Below are 17,505 nucleotides of genomic sequence, written 5' to 3'. Positions count from 1 at the left end.
CGTGTCGATATATTTATTATCCGATCAATATCCTTTTTCTAATACTCTCCGGCTATTTATTTACTTCATTCGTGTCAGTCTTGCACGCACACACTCACCTTAACCCACACACACACACACACCACCCAGTGGCACCACGCCCACCCACCTACCCACCCACAAGCACCACCCCACCCACAAGCACCACCACACCCACCTACCCGCCCACAAGCACCACCCCACCCATCTACCCATCCACAAGCACCACCCCCATCCACCTACCCGCCCACAAGCACCACCCCACCCACCTACCCGCCCACAAGCACCACCCCACCCACCTACCCGCCCACAAGCACCACCCCACCCATCTACCCATCCACAAGCACCACCCCCATCCACCTACCCGCCCACAAGCACCACCCCACCCACCTACCCGCCCACAAGCACCACCCCACCCACCTACCCGCCCACAAGCACCACCACACCCACCTACCCGCCCACAAGCACCACCCCACCCATCTACCCATCCACAAGCACCACCCCCATCCACCTACCCGCCCACAAGCACCACCCCACCCACCTACCCGCCCACAAGCACCACCCCACCCACCTACCCACCCACAAGCACCACCACACCCACCTACCCGCCCACAAGCACCACCCCACCCATCTACCCATCCACAAGCACCACCCCCATCCACCTACCCGCCCACAAGCACCACCCCACCCACCTACCCGCCCACAAGCACCACCCCACCCACCTACCCGCCCACAAGCACCACCCCGCCCACCTACCCGCCCACAAGCACATCCCCGCCCACAAGCACCACCCCCACCCACCTACCCGCCACAAGCACCACCCCACCCACCTACCCGCCACAAGCACCACCCCACCCACCTACCCGCCCACAAGCACCACCCCACCCACCTACCCGCCACAAGCACCACCCCGCCCACCTACCCGCCCACAAGCACATCCCCGCCCACTTACCCGCCCACAAGCACCACCCCACCCACCTACCCGCCCACAAGCACCACCCCGCCCACCTACCCGCCCACAAGCACATCCCCGCCCACTTACCCGCCCACAAGCACCACCCCACCCATCTACCCATCCACAAGCACCACCCCACCCACCTACCCGTCCACAAGCACCACCACACCCACCCACCCAGTGGCACCACCACACCCACCTACCCGCCCACAAGCACCACCACACCCACCCGCCCAGTGGCACCACCACACCCACCCGCCCAGTGGCACCACCACACCCACCTACCCGCCCACAAGCACCACCACACCCACCCACCCAGTGGCACCACCACACCCACCTACCCGCCCACAAGCACCACCACACCCACCCACCCACCCAGTGGCACCACCACACCCACCTACCCGTCCACAAGCACCACCACACCCACCCACCCAGTGGCACCACCACACCCACCTACCCGCCCACAAGCACCACCCCACCCACCCCCAAACACGCTCCCAGCAGGCAGAGCGCCAGGGCTCCCAGGGGGCGCGTCGCTCGCCGTAGACTAACATTAATATAACCAATGTTTTCCTTGTATTGAGAACCTGGGAGTACTTCCTTGGAAGGCTGCCTGTACCCAGGTCCAGTCCTGCTGAATGTTGCCTCACAAGTCTTCACCCTCATTATTATTATTATTATTGTGCTGCTACTGCTCCAAATGAAGGTAAGACCCAATACTAATATCTAAAAGTATCAGCGATAAATTATGTGTTGATATTCTTCAGTTTTGTCCTGGCCTTGTTAGGCCTCGTCTATATTATGCGGTACAGTCACCGTACTATAGAATGGACATCAAATCTCTTGAAGGTGTTCAGAAAAGGAAGAGGTTATATTAATGTCAGTCTGTCAGGAAATATAATCCTCCCGTATGAAGACATATCAAGAAAGCTTAATTGACATTCTCTAGACAGACGAAAAACAAGATTGGGAGACGATTGAAGTATGTAAACGGATGAAACGGTGCAACAAGGAAGAGTTTAATACAGTGTTCAACAGATCAACACAAAATAGAATTCGAAACACTGGATATAAATTGTTTAAGTTTAAATGAAAACCGGATCCCGAGTAAACATTGGTTTACAAACAAGGTTGTTTCTTGCTAAAACAATTTGATGGTTGTTTACCATCATTAAGGTTGTTATGAACCAAATTACCAGGTAATATAATAGACATGGGGTCATTGGATTGTTTTAAGTGTAGTTTAGACATCTGTATAGAACGAGGTGGTGTGATACACATTGTCTAGCTGCCTCGTATTGACCAATAGTCTTCCAGCAGTTTCCTCTACTCTCATTTCCTTAAGTTCTCACTACTGCTCCAGCTACGACCGCTACATCTACCACAACTACTAGAAATGTATATCTATTACATACAGTAGCTGTATTACAACTACCAGAACTGTATATCTATTACATACAGTAGCTGTATTACAACTACTAGAACTATGTCTATTACAGCTATTACGTCAACAGTCAGACCTGAGGCCGCTCTAGACGTTGAGACTAAACTACAAGTATAGAGCGAGCCCTTCAAGACCCAGGCAGCGAGCTCTACCATCATCTCAGGAGCTGGGACAATTTAAGTGGCCACAATCAAGATTCAAGAGAAAGAGCACGTTACTCAGGCGTGTTACAGAACGTGTCAGACTACCTCACCAGCGAACACTGCTCTTATCACCACGGTCATCTTGAAGGAGCTGCTGCTGCTGCACTTAAGAGGAAATATTTTCAGCAAAGCTTATTACAAATCTAATTCTTGAGCAAGACTCAGTATCTGCAGTCATTTATCACAGTGATGAATGTTTTTGTTCACGGCTCACATTCAGAGGTCCTTATTCACCCTGTTATTTTGGGTCGTGTATACCAGTTTAGAGTTGTGGTACTCGAGGTGACTATGGACCGGCCCCCAAGTATGCGGGGTAATGCTTATGACCTCGTGTGTCTCTTATGGACTAACTCCAACTGTAAAAACTGTCTTGTTGTCAAGGGAGACGAGCCGTACACAATATAAGTTGACCTCAATATTCTCTCCCAACCTTTCTTGCCGTTTTCTCCACACTCACGATAAATTATGTTCCGTTATTGATGCATATTGTGCTTTATGTATTTGAGGAATTACTTTAACAGTAAATCCCAATGGTTGACACTGACAAGTGACATTTTTTTACCCGATTACCGAAGGCCTTCCAGAGCGTTCCTCCTTATCAACTAGTTCTCGATTGCCTTCATGTATTTACCCATGTTGACGGTGAACAGTGAGCCCGTGCTCATAAACAAAGGGCAAAAGTGATTCCATGCACCGACAAAACTCACTGTTTATGAATGAAAAGCGGTTTACACACGACTCGCAACTCATGACGTTCGAACACTACTCAAACAGTGCGTCGCTGACGACTTCTGTTCGAACCACAACGCTGTAAATGCTTCACCCACGTACTACAAATACAAATAATAGGCAATAGGACCTAAACACCTAACCTAACCAACGCCTAAATATGCACAATATGCTAATACATAATAATATTAATATATTTTCGAGAATATTACAATTTTAAATCAACGGCATGTTAAAATTTATGAATGCGTCTCTGGGGTCGACCGCTGGATGGAATGAACGGGCTGGAATATTTTAAGTAAGTGCATGTAACTTTGTTTGAATAATTAATTGCAGGCGAATTTATTATCGTAAACATTACGCTTTTGCTCCTAATTGTAACGTTTTTGACTAAGCAGCCAAAGCTGCGCCCACCTCTACTTGGCCGCTAATGGCTGCCCTTGTCCAGACACAACGTACAGAAAATGAAACCACTTTCCACCTTAAAATAAAAATATAAACAAAGAAAAAAAAAGTTCTTGTCCCGAGCCACGTCACCTATCGTGTCCCGTCCAGACATCATCGTTTCCCGTTTGTTAAAACCCTATATTCTGTGCTAGGATGGTTAGACTTGTGGCTAGCTTAGGTTAGACTGTATTTGGCTTGGCTTGGCTTGGCTTGGCTTGGCTTGGCTTGGCTTGAGCTAGGTTAAGTTCAGTAAGTTCCCAAATCCCTTGGCGAATCGTCTTGGGTACGATGTGACTTGTATCCATAGAGAGCGACGCAGCTGGGCCCAGACACCGAGACCCTCTCGCAGCTGGACAGTATTGAGTGTGGAGCCTTTTGTGCCTGGTCAACCACCGTCATCTGGGCACGGCTCGAGGCTCGAATATCAAGAGAGAAAGCCCCTTTATTTTCTTCATTCTAACTGCGAACATTTGGGCAGGCGCCAAGGGAGGGAGGGGGGGGGGTGTTTACATACCAACAAGCAATGCTCATCTATGCCCCGGGTCTCTAGGTATGATTGGCTATGTCCCACCAAATTTATGATACCCAGCAGCCAATAGACGCCGCGGTCGTCGGTGTGTGTGTATCCTGGTTGAGTGCTTTAGGGCTTTACAATGGAATAATGCCGCGGCTTATGGCTGGTGGACGGCCAGAGGCGTCACAATGGCAGCCGCCCCGTCACCTGCCTTCACTCACACAACGGACCTTCCTCTTTGGCAACGTCAGATTTCAAAATTGGTCGTCATATTGCTGGGCAAATTGGCAGCGGAGATGGTGCGGGTGGGGCGGGTGGATGGCGGGAGAGTTTGGGTGCAGGTGTCTGGCTGTGGATGAGGTCGAGTGCGGGTGAAATACTGGGTGGGTATGGATGGGTGTGGGTGGGGGGCCTGGAAGTATGTGGGTGGGGGACCTGGGAGTATGTGGGTGGGGGACCTGGGAGTGTGTGGGTGGGGACCTGGGAGAGAGCAAAATCATTACCTATGTGCAATATATAATATCTGGCCTTTGTAATAGCCTCAGCTGAAAATATACGTCACAATTGAAACTCATTTTGTCAACTTGAGGAAATAATTAACATCAATTTCAGGATGGCGTGAAACAGTGATCTTTACCAACTTGTATTAACCTAAATCAGGAAACCGGGACTTGTAAAGCGTTCGGTACAAGTTCTCGGCTCACTTGCCCTCAGAAAGGAGTAAGAATCTTCATTAATAATTACAAATATAATTTAAAGTCCAATTAAGGAACATTGTACATAATTTACAAGAGATTCAAAATATTATGTTACCCTTGACAACACGGAGGAACAAAGGTATGTAACTACCCAATGTATGCCTGGTGTCCCGGTGTTAAAATCCATCATCACATAACCAGGGCCCAGATTCACGAAGCAGTTACACAAGCACTTACGAACGTGTACATCTTTCCTCAATCTCTGACGGCTTTGGTTACATTTATTAAACAGTTTACAAGCATGAAAACTTTCCAATCAACTGTTGTTATTGTTATAAACAGCCTCCTGGTGCTTCGGAGCTCATTAATTGTTTAATAATTGTTAACAAAGCCGCCAAAAATTGAGAAAATATGTATAGGTTCGTAAGTACTTGCGTAACTGCTTCGTGAATCTGGCCCCTGGGGTACACAGGGTCAGAAACTTATGCCAGTCACGCAAAGCGATAAATTTGATCCACTTAAACAATGCCTATAAAGGTCTTACCAAATATTTATGTTATAATTCTTGCTCGGTACACGACAGCTGTCAAAGATGATGATGAATAATATGTGAAGCAACAGGCGTTAATTATTACTCTCTAATGATATTAAATTTATAATTGCTACCCATGATAAGACAGGAAGGACTTTAGTTTGGAAATCAAATGCAGAAGTTGATGGTCCGACTCTACACTTGGCTCTTACCTCTCCATAAAGCAACCCGTCCTCGACTCAAGTCTATTACATTCAGCGGTCAACCCCACAGACGCATTCATAAATTTTAACATGCTGTTCATTCAAAACGGGAATTTTCTTAAGTATAAATTAATATTATAATATATTAGAATATTGTGTATATATAAGTATAGGATAGGTTAGGTTAGGTGTTTAGGTTCTGTTGGCGATTATTTGTATTTGTAGTGCGTGGGTGAAGCATTTATAGCGTTGTGATTCGAACAAAATTCGTCAGTGAAGCACTTGTTCCGGATATGTTCGAACGTCAGCAGTTGTGAGTCGTGTGTAAACCGCTTTTCATTCATAAACAGGGGGTTTGGCGGGTGCATGGAATCACTTTTGGATCTTTGTTTGGAGGACGGGCTGCCATAAAGTGCTACAAGACTTGAACAAATCCACAAGGGCCGTGACGCGGATTCGAACCTGCGTCCGAGAGCATCCCAGACGCTGCCTTAATCGACTGAGCTACGACATGGTCAAAAGTTGTTCATTTGATGCATCACGTTATTGTGATTTCTGTGTGCTACAAGACTTGTTACGTTCGTCTAGTGGAGCGAATCCTGCTGAAGCTCCGAGTACGTCCGGTCCATAATATTATCTCACCGAGTTAATGATGTGTGTTACCCACACCTGTTAACGACAGGTGTGGGTAAAAGTATAAGAGTCTGAGGGTGAACGGATGTTAGTTCACTAGTGTCTTCTGACCCAGGCTGGTGCCCGTGTGGTCGTGGAGACCTCCCGTACCCAGGCTGGTGTCCGTGTGGTCGTGGAGCCCCCCCCGTACCCAGGCTGGTGTCCGTGTGGTCGTGGAGCCCCCCCCCCGTACCCAGGCTGGTGTCCGTGTGGTCGTGGAGCCCCCCCCCCGTACCCAGGCTGGTGTCCGTGTGGTCGTGGAGCCCCCCCCCCCGTACCCAGGCTGGTGTCCGTGTGGTCGTGGAGCCCCCCCCCCCCTACCCAGGCTGGTGTCCGTGTGGTCGTGGAGCCCCCCCCCCCGTACCCAGGCTGGTGTCCGTGTGGTCGTGGAGCCCCCCCCCCCGTACCCAGGCTGGTGTCCGTGTGGTCGTGGAGACCCCTGTACCCAGGCTGGTGCCCGTGTGGTCGTGGAGACCTCCCGTACCCAGGCTGGTGTCCGTGTGGTCGTGGAGACCTCCCGTACCCAGGCTGGTGCCCGTGTGGTCGTGGAGACCTCCCGTACCCAGGCTGGTGCCCGTGTGGTCGTGGAGACCTCCCGTACCCAGGCTGGTGCCCGTGTGGTCGTGGAGACCTCCCGTACCCAGGCTGGTGCCCGTGTGGTCGTGGAGACCTCCCGTACCCAGGCTGGTGTCCGTGTGGTCGTGGAGACCTCCCGTACCCAGGCTGGTGTCCGTGTGGTCGTGGAGACCTCCCGTACCCAGGCTGGTGTCCGTGTGATCGTGGAGACCTCCCGTACCCAGGCTGGTGCCCGTGTGGTCGTGGAGACCTCCCGTACCCAGGCTGGTGTCCGTGTGGTCGTGGAGACCTCCTGTACCCAGGCTGGTGTCCGTGTGGTCGTGGAGACCTCCTGTACCCAGGCTGGTGCCCGTGTGGTCGTGGAGACCTCCTGTACCCAGGCTGGTGTCCGTGTGGTCGTGGAGACCTCCTGTACCCAGGCTGGTGTCCGTGTGGTCGTGGAGACCTCCTGTACCCAGGCTGGTGTCCGTGTGGTCGTGGAGACCTCCTGTACCCAGGCTGGTGCCCGTGTGGTCGTGGAGACCTCCCGTACCCAGGCTGGTGTCCGTGTGGTCGTGGAGACCTCCCGTACCCAGGCTGGTGTCCGTGTGGTCGTGGAGACCCCCGTACCCAGGCTGGTGCCCGTGTGGTCGTGGAGCCCCCTCCCCCCCCCCCACACTGACCAACTCGCCGAGTCGGTCCAACGTCAACAAAGGCGACAAGAAAGAGGGCGGGTTAGCACGGTCTTAACAAGATAATTAGGGAGTCATAAGTGCCAAGTGTCATGTAATATACAAGTTAATATATTAATAACTAATATAGACTCCGTCCCATCTTTAACCCATATAATGCTAGGGGGAAATGGGCATATTTTCTGCGCAATGGGTATCTTGCGGGTGGGTGTGGGGGGGGTTAGTGATACAGGTGGGGTACGTTTTGGATTAATAGGCGGGCAACGAGTGAGAGTTGTGGGTATGTTTGGGGGTAGAAAATGCTATCATTCTCGAATGGAGAGAGAAAATTAACTCTCTCAGCTGGGGAGAAAATATTAACTCTCAGCTGGGGAGAAAATATTAACTCTCAGCTGGGGAGAAAAATATTAACTCTCAGCTGGGGAGAAAAATATGAATACTCGGCTGGGGAGAAAAATATTAACTCTCAGCTGGGGAGAAAAATATTAACTCTCAGCTGGGGAGAAAAATATTAACTCTCAGCTGGGGAGAAAAATATTAACTGTCAGCTGGGGAGAAAAATATTCTCTCAGCTGGGGAGAAAAATATGAATACTCGGCTGGGGAGAAAAATATTAACTCTCAGCTGGGGAGAAAAATATTAACTCTCAGCTGGGGAGAAAAATATTAACTCTCAGCTGGGGAGAAAAATATTAACTCTCAGCTGGGGAGAAAAATATTAACTCTCAGCTGGGGAGAAAAATATTAACTCTCAGCTGGGGAGAAAAATATTAACTGTCAGCTGGGGAGAAAAATATTCTCTCAGCTGGGGAGAAAAATATGAATACTCGGCTGGGGAGAAAAATATTAACTCTCAGCTGGGGAGAAAATCTTTAACAAAGAGAAGAGTGCGAGTGAGGGAGTGAGTGCTGTAATTAAGGGGAGCAACAGGAGGCGTGTAAGGAAGGCTCCGTTGTAGGACCAATAATGTTTACATTTTCAGTCCAATCTGTTCTTGTAAAAGCAGAAGGAAACTGCAAAAAATAAATTAGTCAAATTAGTCGGAAGTGAATATAAATCTTCACGAAGATGAAAGTTGTCTGGGAAGATGAAGGAAGTTACTCCATTCCACAAGATAACTGTTGAATGGAATATGCAGCAAAATGTTACATTTTGTAATTGTAAATGTCTTAACTGTGGATACTTACTCCATGGAGATGTTCGAAATAATATTGCAAAATTTATTAGAAAAACAAGGCCAGAGAATGCCTTAAGAATACCGAAGGACCTGAAAATGTTTCAGGGCATATCAGGTAAATGGTTACAAGGATTTAACCCCACCAAATGTAATGAAATGAAGATGAGAACTGCAGAAAAGAGAATAATAAAGCTTTAAGGGATGGTGGGTCCTAGATTCAGAAAGGGAAAAATGTCTGGAGGTGTAAACCAGGCCTCTTGCTAGACGCCCAGCTATGTGGGATAAAAATGATAGTATACGCAAAGTTGGTGCACATAAGAACTGCCTTCGGAAACCAATAAAAGTTGGTTCTTATATGTATTAAAACAGGCTTGAACGGCCCACAAAAGGTGGTACATTGCACATATAAGAACTAGACTTCTGGGATTCACAAAAAGAAATCACTCAGAGAACTGCATATCACCTATGTGAGACTAGACGGGGAGTGTGCAGCGCCAGCATGGAACTCTCTAATAAAGCACAAAAGAAAACCGAGATAGTCCAGAGGTTTACCACAGGAACTAAACACAACGTCGGGCGAGAGGAGAGGCAGAAAAGATTTCCTGAAGTAAGGAATAATATTCTCAAGGACTTATATAAAGCGATCGAAGACAGAGTGTAAAGCGAATGACACCAAACAAGTGGACAATGAAGGAAGGTGAAAACTCAGTAGCATGGACGGAAAGAGTTATTGGATTGCTGGTGTCGTGAGAGGAGAGGGCGGGATCCAGGAGCTGGAGACCGTTCCCGCCAACATAATTAGGTAAGAGAACATAGACGCAAATAACCATGATATCAGCTATATTGCCTGCCTGATACCGCAATAAAGACCTGCATTGTGGGGCCAAAGGCGGCCAGTATTACTCTCCGCTGCTTTAATTCCTCAATAAAGATAAAATCCAGGATGGGAACGAGGGTGTAAAAGAGAGAATATTACGCCAGCAAGACTGAGTGGGCGTCTAATGAAAGCAAATGGCCAATTCATTTATAAATTTCTTGCATGATCTTTCTCTTCATTTATGTATATTAGTTTCCAAATATCTTCGACTTTTTCGGTCGTTTTAACACGTTTTTGTTTATCAGTGCTTGAAGAACACCGATAACACGCATCATAGATGACCAGCGCGCCACTCTTGCAACATACCTCAGATCTGGCAACATCCTTAGCATCATTTCTCAGACCAAATGTCAAGTCCTGGATATTACAACGATCTTCAGTATATTAGAAACGTCCCGGAGATTGACAACGCTATTTTGAGCACTCTGCTAACGTCCAAGAGTTTGACAACGCCTTCAGAACTCCCTAACGCGCCTCCACGACAACATTGATTGAAGCATTCATTTTACACCTTCAAGGCTGGCCCCAGTGCGTGACCAGCGGCCATCACCGCGCCGCCAGGCACACCCGACGCAAGGAAGCCTAACTCAAACCTCAGTTTTTACCTGTTTTGCCAGAGCACCAGGATGGGTTCGTCCCTACACATGTAGGGTTACTACACACGACCATAAAGTCACGTGAGATTGGAAGCTACATCACGTAGTCCAGCTAACCTACACCTTGTCGGGGAGCCACGAGGGTAACCAGTGACTGAAAACCTTTCCGCACTCTCATCTCATAAAGTGAAGTTCACGATAACGTGAAATTACCGTTCATTCATCAGAGCGCCGGGTGCGGGCTGGACCATACGCACGCAAGGCTGCTAGGAGTTGCTTCCATGGTATAATGACCTTCACTTTATACTAGGAGAGCGTGGAAAGGTTTGTAGTCTCTGGTACTGCAAACGTCCTTTCCTCTTGCCTACTCATATTCCCAAATGAGTTCGGAATGTTATCGTTTTAATGTTTTGGCTAAACTACCTTATGGTCCACCCGATAATGTGTTCCACGGTTACTGCTACACTTGTTGAGGTTATTTAACTAGTCAAGCAATTCTGACAAAAATAAAACACAATACCACAGAGGTGTATACAAAAGGTGGAACCAAGTTGAATTAAGTCAAATTCAAAATTTACATTGTTGATCCATGATTATGTATCAATAAGTCTGAAGGCAAAGTATCAAAAGCTGAGCTCCCTGGCGGCTGCTGCCTTCCTCTCATGTCCCGCGCTGCCCTCACTAGCATCTCAACATTACATTATTTAACACGTTAGGTCTAAATGCAACAACCAATCGAGCTGTATAAACAACATTTCTGCCACTATCTACACTTCACCAGTGACTAGTGGGAGAGAAACGTAGATTCCTTCACCTCGTTTTATCCATTACTTTGCACCCCATTAATGAGTTGTCTGTCTACAAGTAAACTGATTGTGTTTACATTACAAGCGGTCGGGGACATGACTTCTTTAACTATGGAAACTAGTTAAGGCCAACTGTGAACACTTTGTTCTCGAATGGAGTCAAACTCACGACTCTTTGTTTACTGGATATCTGGGATAACCAGTCCACCAATCACTGTCTACACTCTACTGACCACTAACAACACTTCTCTACACTACATCAACCCAACTTCTGAAGTTTACCACCTCACACCTAACGCAAAAGACTTCACAAACACCCTTTAACATCACAGTTAATAATCACACTTCACTGCACTACCACACACCACACTACACCACCACGCTTCACACACTACCACACACCACCACTCTCTAACACCACTAGACACCATAACCACTCTCTACCAATCACCACACATCACCACCGCATTGCACCACCACCACTCTCTACCATCCCACACCACCACTCTACCACCACACGCCACCACCACCACCACCACCCTCTACCACCACACGCCACCACTCACTACCACCACCACCACCCTCTACCACCACACGCCACCACTCACTACCACCAGCACCCTCTACCACCACACGCCACCACTCACTACCACCACCACCACCCTCTACCACCACTCACTACCACCACCACCACCCTCTACCACCACACGCCACCACTCACTACCACCACCACCCTCTACCACCACACCACCAACACCACATAAGGGCCGCTGTGAGCACTGCCAAAATAAGTGCCACATTGACTAGCCAATTAAGTCATAAATCGTAATGGAAAATGATCTACTTAAGTTGAGTTATAGTTTAAAGGTCTCACTGGAATAACTGGACGAAACCATCACTTTAGCGTTGCCAGTGACTGCTGACTGGTTGCATGAGCAACATTTGCTGACTCCTGACAGGTCAACTGAGCACCCATGCCGATTTCTGACTGGTTATATGAGCAGTCCTGCTGACTCCTCACTCGAGCAGTCCTGCTGACTCCTCACTCGAGCAGCCCTGCTGACTCCTCACTCGAGCAGCCCTGCTGACTCCTCACTCGAGCAGCCCTGCTGACTCCTCACTCGAGCAGCCCTGCTGACTCCTCACTCGGGCAGCCCTGCTGACTCCTCACTCGGGCAGCCCTGCTGACTCCTCACTCGGGCAGCCCTGCTGACTCCTCACTCGGGCAGCCCTGCTGACTCCTCACTCGGGCAGCCCTGCTGACTCCTCACTCGGGCAGCCCTGCTGACTCCTCACTCGGGCAGCCCTGCTGACTCCTCACTCGGGCAGCCCTGCTGACTCCTCACTCGGGCAGCCCTGCTGACTCCTCACTCGAGCAGCCCTGCTGACTCCTCACTCGAGCAGCCCTGCTGACTCCTCACTCGAGCAGCCCTGCTGACTCCTCACTCGAGCAGCCCTGCTGACTCCTCACTCGAGCAGCCCTGCTGACTCCTCACTCGAGCAGCCCTGCTGACTCCTCACTCGAGCAGCCCTGCTGACTCCTCACTCGAGCAGCCCTGCTGACTCCTCACTCGAGCAGCCCTGCTGACTCCTCACTCGAGCAGCCCTGCTGACTCCTCACTCGAGCAGCCCTGCTGACTCCTCACTCGAGCAGCCCTGCTGACTCCTCACTCGAGCAGCCCTGCTGACTCCTCACTCGAGCAGCCCTGCTGACTCCTCACTCGAGCAGCCCTGCTGACTCCTCACTCGAGCAGCCCTGCTGACTCCTCACTCGAGCAGCCCTGCTGACTCCTCACTCGAGCAGCCCTGCTGACTCCTCACTCGAGCAGCCCTGCTGACTCCTCACTCGAGCAGCCCTGCTGACTCCTCACTCGAGCAGCCCTGCTGACTCCTCACTCGAGCAGCCCTGCTGACTCCTCACTCGAGCAGCCCTGCTGACTCCTCACTCGAGCAGCCCTGCTGACTCCTCACTCGAGCAGCCCTGCTGACTCCTCACTCGAGCAGCCCTGCTGACTCCTCACTCGAGCAGCCCTGCTGACTCCTCACTCGAGCAGCCCTGCTGACTCCTCACTCGAGCAGCCCTGCTGACTCCTCACTCGAGCAGCCCTGCTGACTCCTCACTCGAGCAGCCCTGCTGACTCCTCACTCGAGCAGCCCTGCTGACTCCTCACTCGAGCAGTCCTGCTGACTCCTCACTCGAGCAGCCCTGCTGACTCCTCACTCGAGCAGCCCTGCTGACTCCTCACTCGAGCAGCCCTGCTGATTCCTCACTCGAGCAGCCCTGCTGATTCCTGATTAGTAGACGTCATGGGGACTGTCATGATGTCATGAGGATTGACAAGAGTGAACCACCACACACCAGGGATGTGGGCGTTCCACACCACTGGTGTTCCTGTGGTGTCCTCGCGACAGTCAACGCCCCAAATCAGTGGGTGAGAACGTAGTCATTTTCCTGCTCTTCTCTCAATAATCTCTTTATTAATATTGATCTATTTTATTAACTTTCACCGAACACAAGTCTTACACATAAATTTGTGGTTAAGTAAGTAAGTAATTATCAAAAGAAGGCACCAAACCGGGAAGGCTATGTAGCACCATCAAATACGCAAAATAATCAGAGGGCGCTAAATATCACCAAGGATGCCAATACGAGAACAAAAACGCATAAGGCGAACGATATCAAAAGTATCCGAGTCACCAAGAATTCTATCGAGGGACAGGTGACCGCGAGGGGCGGTCGGAAAGCAAGACACACGCTCGTCCTGGAAGTCAGGACATTCAAGAAGGACATGCACGACCGTAAGAGGGACATGCACGACCGTAAGAGGGACAATGCAACTAGGACAATAAGGAGCAGGGCGGCGCTCCATCAAGTGACCATGGGTTAAGCGAGTATGGCCAATACGCAACCTCGCCAGAGCTGTTTCCCACCGCCGGTTACGGTGGAAGGAGGACGGCCACGAGGAAACACAACATTTAAGAGTACGTAGCTTGTTACCAGTAACAGACAACCATGAAGCCTGCCAACGGGTAAGGACTGAGGAATGGATAACCGGGTAAAAGTCAGAATACGGAATGCCTTTACGAGAGATGGGACAAGAGCAGACAGCTTCCTTGGCGGCAGCATCCGCACGCTCATTTAAAGACACACCAATATGGCTGGGAACCCAACAAAACTCAAACGACTTAAATTTACTGTGAACGAGAAACAGCCAATGCTGGATCTCGACAACTACTGGATGAACCGGATTAAAGGACCCGAGAGCCATGAGAGCACTACGAGAGTCAACAACAACTACAAAGGAAGACTGACAACGAGAAAGCAGGAGACGAAGAGCATAGAGAATAGCATAAAGTTCCGCTGTAAAGATGTTAGTCTCCGGAGGCAAGCGACACATAAAAGTGCGATCAGGAAAAACAACAGAGTAGCCAACACCGTCCGCTGACTTAGACCCATCGGTGAAGACAGAAACGGAGCGGGAGTGAGAAGAAAAGTGCTCGAGGAAAAGGCGTTTTAGAACCGTAGGAGGGGTAAAAGCTTTAGTGATACGGGTCAAGGATGTACAAAACCGCGGAAGAGGGACCCTCCACGGGGGTAAAGAAGGAACAACACGAGGAGAAACATCAGAAATACGAACGGAAAGAGAATCCTGTAGGCGAGATAACCGAACAGAAAGAGGAAGGTGGTGAAGATTAACAGGAACCGCAGGAGGGGTAAAAGTTAAAGCACGACAGAGGCGAGAGGAAGGATGTTGCAAGGACCGCGCAAGATAGCGAAGACAGTAGCGATCACGGCGGTCCTGGAGAGACAGGAAGCCAGTGTCAACATACAAGCTAAGGATGGGAGTCGAATGAAAGGCACCAGAACTGAGGCGCAACCCAGTATGGTGCAAAGCATCAAGACGGCGAAGAGAAGAAGGAGAAGCAGACGAGTAAGCAGGGCAACCATAATCGAGCTTAGACAGGACGAGAGAGGAATGTAAAGCAAGGAGAGTGCGCCTATCTGCCCCCCAAGAAGTATGGGACAAGACCCGAAGGAGGGTAAGGGCCTTAGAGCACTCAACACGGAGGTAAGAGATATGGGAAGACCAAGACAAACGAGTGTCAAGGAATAACCCCAAAAGCTTTGCGGAATCTTTGCATTCAAGGGGATGACCATAAAGGGACAAAGAGGGACGAAGAACAACCCGTTTCCTCATAAAAGTCATGGCACAAGTCTTAGAAGTAGAGAACTGGAAGCCATGATCTGTGGTCCAAGACGACACGGCATCAATTGCAAGTTGAAGCCGGCGCTGAAGGAACATCACCCTGACAACAAAGGGTAAGATCATCGACATAGAGAGCGGAGAAGACACCAGAAGGAAGAGAGGAAAGAAGACCATTGAGGGCAACCAGAAAAAGAGTAGTGCTCAGAACACTACCCTGGGGCACACCTTCGTATTGCTGAAAAGAGGGAGAGAGAGCGGTACCAAGGCGCACCCGAAAGGAACGACGAGAGAGGAAGCTGCGGAGAAAGAGAGGGAGATGACCACGAAGGCCAAAAGAATGAAGTTGAGATAGGATATGATAACGCCAAGTGGTGTCGTAAGCCTTTTCCAGGTCAAAAAGGACGGCAACAACGGAGGTCTTCGCAGCAAAAGCAGTACGAATATAGACCTCCAAGTTCACCAGGACATCTGTCGTGCTGCGGCACTTGCGGAAACCAAATTGAGAAGGGGAGAGGAGGTGATGGTGTTCCAGGAACCACATCAGACGAACGTTAACCATACGTTCAAAGAGTTTGCAGACACAACTTGTGAGAGCAATAGGGCGAAAGTCCTTAAGGGAAGTACCCAGAGACCCCGGTTTGCGAACAGGGAGGACAACGGCATCGAGCCAGTCCTCAGGGACTGACGACGACTCCCAGATCCGATTATACAGACTCAGTAAATACTGAGACGAGCTCGGAGGGAGATGGCGAAGCATCTCATAATGAATTCCATCGGAGCCCGCCGACGTAGAACCGCAGAGGGCCAGGGCAGAGTGAAGTTCAGAGAGAGAGAAGGGATCATTATAGGGAAGCTGAAGACGAGTGCAGAAATCTAAAGGACGAGACTCAAGGACAGGTTTACGAAGAAGGAAAGATTGGGGAAGATGAAGACCAGAGCTAACAGAAGAAAAGTGGGAACCCAGTTCGGAAGCGACCTGCAACGGGTCCGCCACAAGAGTATCATGGAGGTGAAGGACCGGTGAAACATCGGGAACGAACTTATCCGCTATCTTGCGGATACGCTTCCAGATCTGGGCCAGAGGGGTTTCGGACGTAATTGTTGAGACATAAGATGCCCAACATTCACGTTTAGCTGTACGGATGGCCCTACGGGCCACCACACTCGCTTTCCGAAAGAAAAGAAAAGAATCGGTCGTCTGCCTACGGCGGTGCCTCTTCCAGGCTGCACGCTTACAGCGGACAGCCCGAGCACAGTCCGCATTCCACCAGGAAACGCACTTCCGTGGACCCCGGGAGGAAGAGCGAGGGATAGAGCGGAGGGCAGCATTGAAGACAGTGTCATGAAAAAGGAGGAGAGCGCGAGACCGAGGCAGAAGGGAGAGGTCAGAGAGAGTAGCACTGAGGGAAAATAGGGTCCAGTCCGCCTTAGCAAACTGCCACCTAGGGAAAGAGAGGGAAGGGCGAAAAGAGAAAAAGGAAACAAGGATGGGGAAATGATCACTTCCATGGAGGTCATCAAGAACCTGCCACGTGAAATCTAAGTAAAGAGAAGAAGAGCAGAGAGAAAGATCAAGACAAGAAAGGGTGCGAGTCCGAGAGTCCAAATGAGTGGGCTCACCAGAATTCAGAAGAGACAGGGAAGAAGAGAGGAGAAACGGCTCAAGAAGGCGACCCCGGGTATTCGTCAGAACGTCACCCCAAAGAGAATGACGACAATTAAAGTCACCCAGCAGGAGCACAGGCTCCGGCAAGGAGTCTAGGAGGTGTTTCAAATCAGGAAGAGAAAGCGGGACACTCGGGGGTAGATAAATGGAACAAACAGTGTACCATTTCCCCACAAAGACACGAGCAGCAGAACAATGGAGAGGTGAAGGAAAAAGTAAAGGAACAAAGGGAACATCAGCACGAATCAAAAGAGCAGAAGAATTAGAAGCCCCAGCAACAGCTGGGGGGGGGGGAGAGAAAGGAATAGCCACGAAAACGACCAGGACGAGCACCAAGCATCGGCTCCTGGAGACAGACACAAAGGGACGAAAACCGCGAAATCAGAAGTCGGAGTTCGAGGAAATTAGCGTAATAACCTCGAACGTTCCATTGAAGAATGGACAACGACGAGAAGAGAAAGGACAAAAACAGAGAACAAGGAAGAAACAAAGGTGAAAGAGCAACAGAGCACGT

Source organism: Procambarus clarkii, chromosome 49 (genome assembly GCF_040958095.1).
Source record: "Procambarus clarkii isolate CNS0578487 chromosome 49, FALCON_Pclarkii_2.0, whole genome shotgun sequence".
Lineage (NCBI taxonomy): Eukaryota > Metazoa > Arthropoda > Malacostraca > Decapoda > Cambaridae > Procambarus > Procambarus clarkii.
The sequence above is the reverse complement of the archived record's forward strand: the minus strand, read 5'-3'. Positions refer to the sequence as shown.